This window comes from Piliocolobus tephrosceles, chromosome 9 (genome assembly GCF_002776525.5).
Source record: "Piliocolobus tephrosceles isolate RC106 chromosome 9, ASM277652v3, whole genome shotgun sequence".
Classification (NCBI taxonomy): domain Eukaryota; kingdom Metazoa; phylum Chordata; class Mammalia; order Primates; family Cercopithecidae; genus Piliocolobus; species Piliocolobus tephrosceles.
The window spans coordinates 126,728,721-126,736,373 of record NC_045442.1 but is presented as its reverse complement, the minus strand read 5'-3'; the positions used below and the strand labels follow the sequence as shown (position 1 = coordinate 126,736,373).

Here is a 7,653-nt window from a genome sequence, read left to right as displayed (position 1 = left end):
CCCAGGAGCTCATCTGGATTCTCTTGGCAGGTAAGCAGCTAGGGACAAATGTGTGGTCTTTTTACTGCTGATCATATGTAATGCACAAGATGGGGTGAGGGGAGAATTCAGAATAATCAATTTCTCAGCAAAGAAAAAAGAAATAGCAGAGAAAAGCGAAGAATTTGGAATAAAATAAAAGGAAACTGGACTCTTCCCACTCCTTCCCTTCTAAACATAATGAGTATCACATTCTTCCTTCCTGCTGTGGTTTGCTTCTCACTGGTCTATAAGTCAGAGATAGAAGTAAGAACAACTTCAACAATTTTTTCCAGCCAAAGATCAATAGAATTAGTGAATTTTAAATGTTAATGCATTCCATTCCTGACAGTGGGAAAGGCATTCCAATTCTTCAATTTATATTTATCGCTGACACAGATGTACCAAAAGATGAAAAACCCTATCTAACATATAATTTATCTTCTATTTAGACTTAAAAGTGGAAGTAAAATACAAAAAGCAAACTTTGTTTGTGACGAAGAAAATCAATTGCCACAATGGCTTAACGTACCCAGCATTTTTTGAGCAAAGGTGTGTCCAGACGATGTCAGCAGGAAGTAAGACTGTAGAGTTTTTATTCTGACTATATTTTTTATTTTCCTACATTACCATATATTTCAATGTATTGCCTTTGGAAGTTTAATAATTAAGGAACAAGGAAATGGCCGGGCACAGTGGTTCACACCTATAATCTCAACACTTTGGGAGGCCAAGGCAGGTGGATCACCTGAAGTCAGGAGTTCCAGACCAGCCTGACCAACATGGCGAAACTCTGTCTTTACTAAGAATCAAAAATTAGCCGGACATGGTGGTATGTGCCTGTAATCCCAGCTACTCGGGAGGCTGAGGCAGGAGAATTGCTTGAACCAGGGAGGTGGAGGTTGCAGTGAGCCGAGATCACGTCACCGTGTCGCTGCACTCCAGCCTGGGTGACAGAGTAAGGCTCAGTTTCAAAAAGAAAAAAAAAATCAAGGCACAAGAAACCAAGGACTTGTACAGGTGTTTGTGAGTCTTACAGGAAAGCCTCAGGATGAAGGCAACATCTGCACCATCCACATGGCCCCCATCCCCAACTCTCCTTTGCTTTAGAAAGAGAGAGACACAGATTTTTTTATTGTTTTACTCAGGAAGGTAACACTGGCCTCTACTCCATTACCAGGACTAAACACACAGCATTCATATTATGATTAAACGCAATGTTAATATTACACTTGGTTATTCCAGATGGCTTGGGCCTCTTCACACTAGAATGACCAGTCCCACAGGGCAAGCATCCCAAGAGAAAAGAGTGAGACAGAGAGTGAGCGAGAGAGAAAGGCCAAAGATGCCTTTTAGGAAATAGGTTTAGAAGTTGGGCAGCATCACTTCAACCTCATTCTTTTCATCCAAAAGGCCAGCCCACATTCAGGGGACAGGGAGTTAGACTCTGCCTCCCACTGGAAAGACAGTCAAGGAATTTGTAGGCATGTTTTAAAGCCACCACTGCAGAGAAAAAGAGTTGACAGAAAATGAGGAGAACATTGGAAAATGGAACAGAATCTAACACACAAACATTACTACATGGACCCTTCAGTGTATTTCCGATCACCAAAGGTGGATTCCTGAAGTTTCTTAAGTGGTGGAGTCATAACCATTTAAGACTTGGTAGAGTGATGATTTTCCATTCATTTGTAAATTCTACAACTCTGCTATATCTCACTCAAAAGAACTGACCCAGGCAGCTGTTTAGAAAGCGCAGCCAGGAGCTGCAGATGGTGGCCATGCCTCTCGGCAGGAGTGAGCACAGCAGGCATCTAAGCCCTGAGAAGGACACAAATAGAGATTCCCTTGGTCAGCCAGAAATCAGGCCCATGGAGAATCTGGAACCACTCATGTATCATTTTAAATATGTAAAGAACTTTCCAAATTTGGATCCGTTATAACAAATCTGATGGAGGTACTGCATAGTTTTCAAATGTGGAAATCCAAAACTACAAACACCAATCGCTACTGTGAAATGTTCTGCCAAACTTTAAGAAGACGACGTACAAACTGAATCTTTATTAAGAAGAAAATATCTTAATTGTTCATCTGTCTTTAACCGCTGACCACCTCTCTTTGCCTCTCCGTTGGTATCTTTGACTTGGGGAAATTTCATCCCATTCCGTGTTTAAATTTTCTGATAGCACTCCTGGTAACTTAATCCATGTAAATATAAATACAATATCTTCTATTGACTTTTGCCAGCAATTTATGTTATTTTTGAATGAATAAATTGAAATTCAATGTCGGAATTTTATCAAAATGACCACAATTTTGCTTATGACAACTAAAAATCCTTTTGGAACATCTGACATCCATAAAAACCTATATAGAAGTAAAATTAAAGTAACACTGGAAGTGAAAAACAGATGTTAAAAATAATTATTGGAAGTCTATAGAGAGGGGAGTCTCTAATATAAAAATTATTATTGACCAATCTTGCAAGATGTGTTTAGTAGGTATTTTGGGTAACTCATCTTAGATCTTTTTATTCAAACTTCAATAAATGCAACCAACTGCCCAATGCTGGCAAACATAATGAAAGTATAAAAAATGGAACGGAAGGAAAGTATTTCAAAATGTAGTGTATATAGTTCAAAAATGATGACATTAACATTGGTACCCATTAAACACTTTCAAACTATAGTTCAGATCCTGGTACAAGGCTAATTTTTCCCAAATCTCTTAATGAAACATACACAACAAGAGGAAGTCTCTCGCTCAGAGTGCGAATACAGATGCATTCTCCTACCATGGTTTCTAAGGACTGGAGATTTCCCTCTAGCCTGCTCTTTATTTATTTTGGAAACATTAACAGAAACACAAGTGGATATGTAAGAAAGGTGGTTCCAATTAATAGTACTCATGGTTTACAGGGTAACCGCTTTATAGTTTTTACTGAACTGTCTACAACTTTAGCACTTAAGAAAACCGACAAAATCAAATCAATTTCATGCCACTGTGTGTGTACATTCTCTTATTCAAGAAGTATGTGCTGAGTGCCACTCAGTGCCAAACCCAGGTCCAGCCTTCAAGGAGCTCACAGTCTAGTAACAGAGACAAGAAAATTGGAGATTTAATAGTATATGATGATAGTTGTGATAAAGTGTTTGTAACCTCAGTGAGTCGAAACAGATTTCACAGGGAACTTAATGTCTAACATTAAGTGGAGATGATCACTCCGGACAGGTACAGCCTGCTCAGAGAACTGCCAGGAGCTCCAGCAGGGTGAGCACAGAGCTCAGGCATCAGGGCCAGGAGGTGGACGGAAGCACCTCACATTTTGTGGTGTAAGGACTGAGCATCCTCCGTGCAGAGAGGGGTGTGGAGTCAGAGTCCTGTTGCCTGTTTACATCATCATTTGTCCTTTGCTCCATCTCGTGGAATGACACAACTTTTAACAACTGAAAACTCCACTGCCTTGCCGCATGTATGTTTATTTGCACAACGACTGTGAGAGCAAGCTGGATCTACCATGCAGTGGATGTGCTGTATCTCCTCAATGTGGGAAATGCAGGATTGTGAAATGAAAACGTCGGGCCAGATTCTCAGGCTTTCTTTCTTTGCCATCTGCTTATGAAAGTACACATTACTGAATGCACAACACAAAAGTTTCCATCTTCTTCCTCATCTGGAAGTTTTAGGTGAAATTTTCCCTTTTTTCTTTTCTTTTTTTTCCCCCTTCACTTCCAAAATCACAGGTTGTCCGACAGGATTAGCAGGTTCCAGGTTCCAACGCAAGCCATCTTTTGATTGAGACTGCAGTGATTGAGTCTAGGAGGAAAACACAAATGAATTCTCAGCCCTGGGATTGAGTGACATTTAATAAAAAGTACTATTTGTTTAACCTGACTGTTATGTTTTTTGAATCATAAAACGCTGAGCATTATGATGGCTGCCAGGTTATATTATCTACTACTTGATTTTAAGCGATGTCTGTGGGATTTATATGTAAATTGTAAATTGATGTTTTCTTTTTCTTACCTATACAACAGAAAATAAAGGGTTTCAGAATTTTATATCACTGGATATCCTGGCAATGAAATATTAAATGGCGTTAGGAGAAATGTGTTTTCTACGGGGGAAAGTACGATACATTATAAACCTCTCCATCACTCTAATCAGGCTTCTGACATGAAAATAATAGGGCTGCACAGGACCACGTCTGCTCCCATCCCAAGTGCGGGGCTCTAGGTAAAGACATAACACAGAGGGGTTAGTCAGCGGAAAGTGGAGAGGTGCCTTTTGGAGAGATGTTTGTTTGAATATTTGTATTTGCTTTGCAAGGCTAAGCAGCACCCTTTGGTTAATCATGAGGGCATTTTGGCATCTGTCACCTGAAGTGTGTGACTCACCCAGATTCTGACTCAATAGGTGGAAAAAAGACTAACCTGCTCACAAAATATTCATTTCATGGGTGAGGAGTTCTGCGAATTACCATTTTACTCTACTCTCTAATGCTCTGAACGTATTGCACAAAGAGCTCCATTTTGGCTTTCATTTTCACTTTCTCTTAGTTTTCTCTTATTTTCCAGGACATGTGACTCTACCTCCTTAAAAGTGAAGTGACTGTGAAAATTGATTATACCTTCTTACGTGACTGATTTTGACCATCCCTTACGGCTGAGAGTCTCATGCAATGCTTTGGATGTTCCATCAACGACACTCTAAGTCCATGAGGTTTAACAGGCCGTGCTGTTGGGGACTCACCACAGCTCCGGGTTAGCCCACCGTCAACACTGCCAGGCACCCACCTTGCCACTGGGGTTCAAAGTCAGTTCATTGAGAAAACTATCTTGACCCCAAGAGTGAAAGTTTAGGTCAATACTGAAACAATCAGTCACATACTTATTGGTGCAATGTGCAGAAATGGTAACTCAAGAGAGAAGTCAACCACAGCAGCTCTCCATTCATGGTGAGGGGTGGGGTATACGGTATAGAAAATCAAGGTGTTTGAGATGAGTGAGGCTTTGGGCTGATGGATGCTCACTCAGCTAAGCATCCGGACTCTCTGGGTTGCCCTTCATGTCCACACCCCCTCGTACTGTGCGTTTTAGCTGTCTCTGAACTTTCATATGCTGACTTTCCTCCAGCACATTGTCAACCTTTCCTACTTGCTACACTCAGGGTCTATTCTCCTAACTTCCTCCACTTTTCCTTCTGTTTCTACACTGATGTAGCTTAGGAAACAAAATAATCAACTGGGCTTGAGAGGATGATGTTCTCCTAAAATAAGGCGGGAAACTTGGAGCCAGGTCTTTGTGATATGACAGAGGCTGGCTATCACCCAGATGAATGAGCTTCATGGGGAAATTAAAGTACTGCTCTCAGCAGTTTTTATTTACTAATTCCTGTTATGAACTATGCATAAATGTGGACCTAAAATACGAGCTAACAGGCTTCTCACTAATAGTGTAAATAGGGAAAATGAAAGGGAAAATCACAGCCAGCTAGTCGAGAAATAAGCTGTAGCACCTTGCTTAATGCATGTATATAGGTTTTCAAACAAGTTTAATCGATTTCAATTTTGAAACTTTAAAAGTGTTATGGCAGTATCTCATGTAATATTATTTTACAGGTGATTGGACTGACACAAGATGTATAATTTTTCTATTATTTGTTTATACTATTTATTATAATGTAATTGTTATTGCATTTTATATTACTATTTATTTAATATAATGATAACATTTGTTTACAAAGTCTACAACTTTTAAGAATGAGACACAACCTATCTCTTAATGGCACCAAATAATCATTTCCACATAGTCAATGTTACTTGAACAAATGAATAAATAAACCCTGGAAAATAATCACAAAAGCAGTCTCCACCATCTCATCAGCACCGGGAAGTTCTGTGAAGCTGCCGGGGGCACTAGCAGGCAGACACAATGCCATCATAAAAGATTCCCTGTTTTTTCAAGGGATAGGTTTTACAACCAATAATTAAAAGATTAGGACATTCCATCTCTTGTCACCGTGGGGTGGAACCCTGCTGTTCTAGGTTTTCAGTAACACTGAGTCATCAACAAAATTCAAGATTCAGAATCTTCTCTATGAATCTTGATGTATTAAAGCATTTACTTATAAACTAATGGCAAATACTTATATTAAATTTACATAAAATATTAGGGCGGTTAATCGGGTCTTTTTTTCTGTCTACTCACCTGAGATATGGGGCAGCTTGAGAGGTTTCTGGAGATGAGGTTAGGCTAGGGACAGATTCTCAGAAATGATCTATGCAAAAGGCTGTGGAATTATAGTGTCATTTTTTTCAATCCTATCAAATTTGCTACTGAATATATTAAAGTATGGAAAGTTGAGAGATATCAAATGTCACTAAATAAAAGTGAGATCAGATTTACAATTTGGAAGATTGTGTCATCATTTGGTGGCTGAATTTTTTTGTTGTTGTTGTAATTTCTGCCCTCTCCAATCTAGACTACTTAACCTTCTTTTGCCCATTATAAGTTATCATAGCCCATAAATTTGACAACTTCATTAAAATCCTAAATGAGGACACTAATATTCGGCCCGTTTCTTCTGGCTCATATTTTTTGTTCTAGAAATCATCTCTCTTTACCTGTGAATACCCATTTTACTCTCCACTATTCCCTAAGGTTAGCTTTCACTCAAATACACATTTACAATTATAAAGTACTTTATTTCCATTTAGATTGCTCCTGGTCTCCACAGAGATAGCAAAGACTTCAAATGCAACAGGCTGTTTAGCAGAAACAGCTAATTTCTTTTATATAAATTTAGTTCACTCAGTTCAGTTATTTTGTCTTTAAAAATATACCGCTTTGAAAAAATGCAAACAGAACTATGCTTGATTCAATTATTTCCATTGGCACATAAAATTTAATGTACAGATATAGCACCAGGTCTTTTTAGTGGCTTTGTTTAAATTGTTATAAAAAGAGACTAAGATTTTTTTAATAAACAATTTCAGAAATGCAAAAATCTAGGGCACAATACATAACACTTTATGACCATACAACTATATATATATATTCACCTATCCCGCTAATGGGCATTCTGTTTATTTCCATTGTTTATTATTATTTAAAAATTACTACATCTCTTTACTGACCATTACAAATTCTTCTTCTGTCAATTGCTTATTCTTATCGTTCATTTTTTTTCCTTTTTTGGTATTTTCTTTTTGATTTATTAGACAATTTTAAATAGTTTGATTACTACTTCTTTCTATGTTATATGCACTGTCAATCTGTTCTTCCCTTCAGTGGCTGGTTTGTTGTTTTTACCACAGAACATTTGGTCAAGTGTTTCAGAGGTTACACTCTATTTATATATTTATTGCCCTTATGACTTGTGCTTTTTCTTTATGGCCTGATTTCGATAACTCTTTTCTCCCTCACAGACCTAAAGAGCTTTTTCTATATTTTCTTCCAGAATGTTCAAGTTTTATCATTTACATTTAATTAGGTAAAATTTATTTTTTATTTATTGTAAGCTATAGATCTACCTTTTCCATGTGGATATCCAATTTCCCAGGAATATTGAAAGAGAAGCAAGTCTTTTCTTCTTCTTCTTCTTCTTCTTCTTCTTCTTCTTCTTCTTCTTCTT

At 38.0% G+C, this 7,653-nt stretch overlaps 1 long non-coding RNA gene across 1 annotated transcript in view; it reads right to left on the bottom strand.

Annotated features, from left to right (window-relative positions):
* Positions 1-2,811: 2,811 nt before the first annotated feature.
* Positions 2,812-7,653, bottom strand: part of LOC111527007 — a 27,983-nt gene continuing 23,141 nt past the window's right edge. The window contains exon 4 of the long non-coding RNA XR_002726548.2: positions 2,812-3,834. This is a non-coding gene — a long non-coding RNA (uncharacterized LOC111527007). The remainder of the gene's footprint in view (positions 3,835-7,653) is intronic.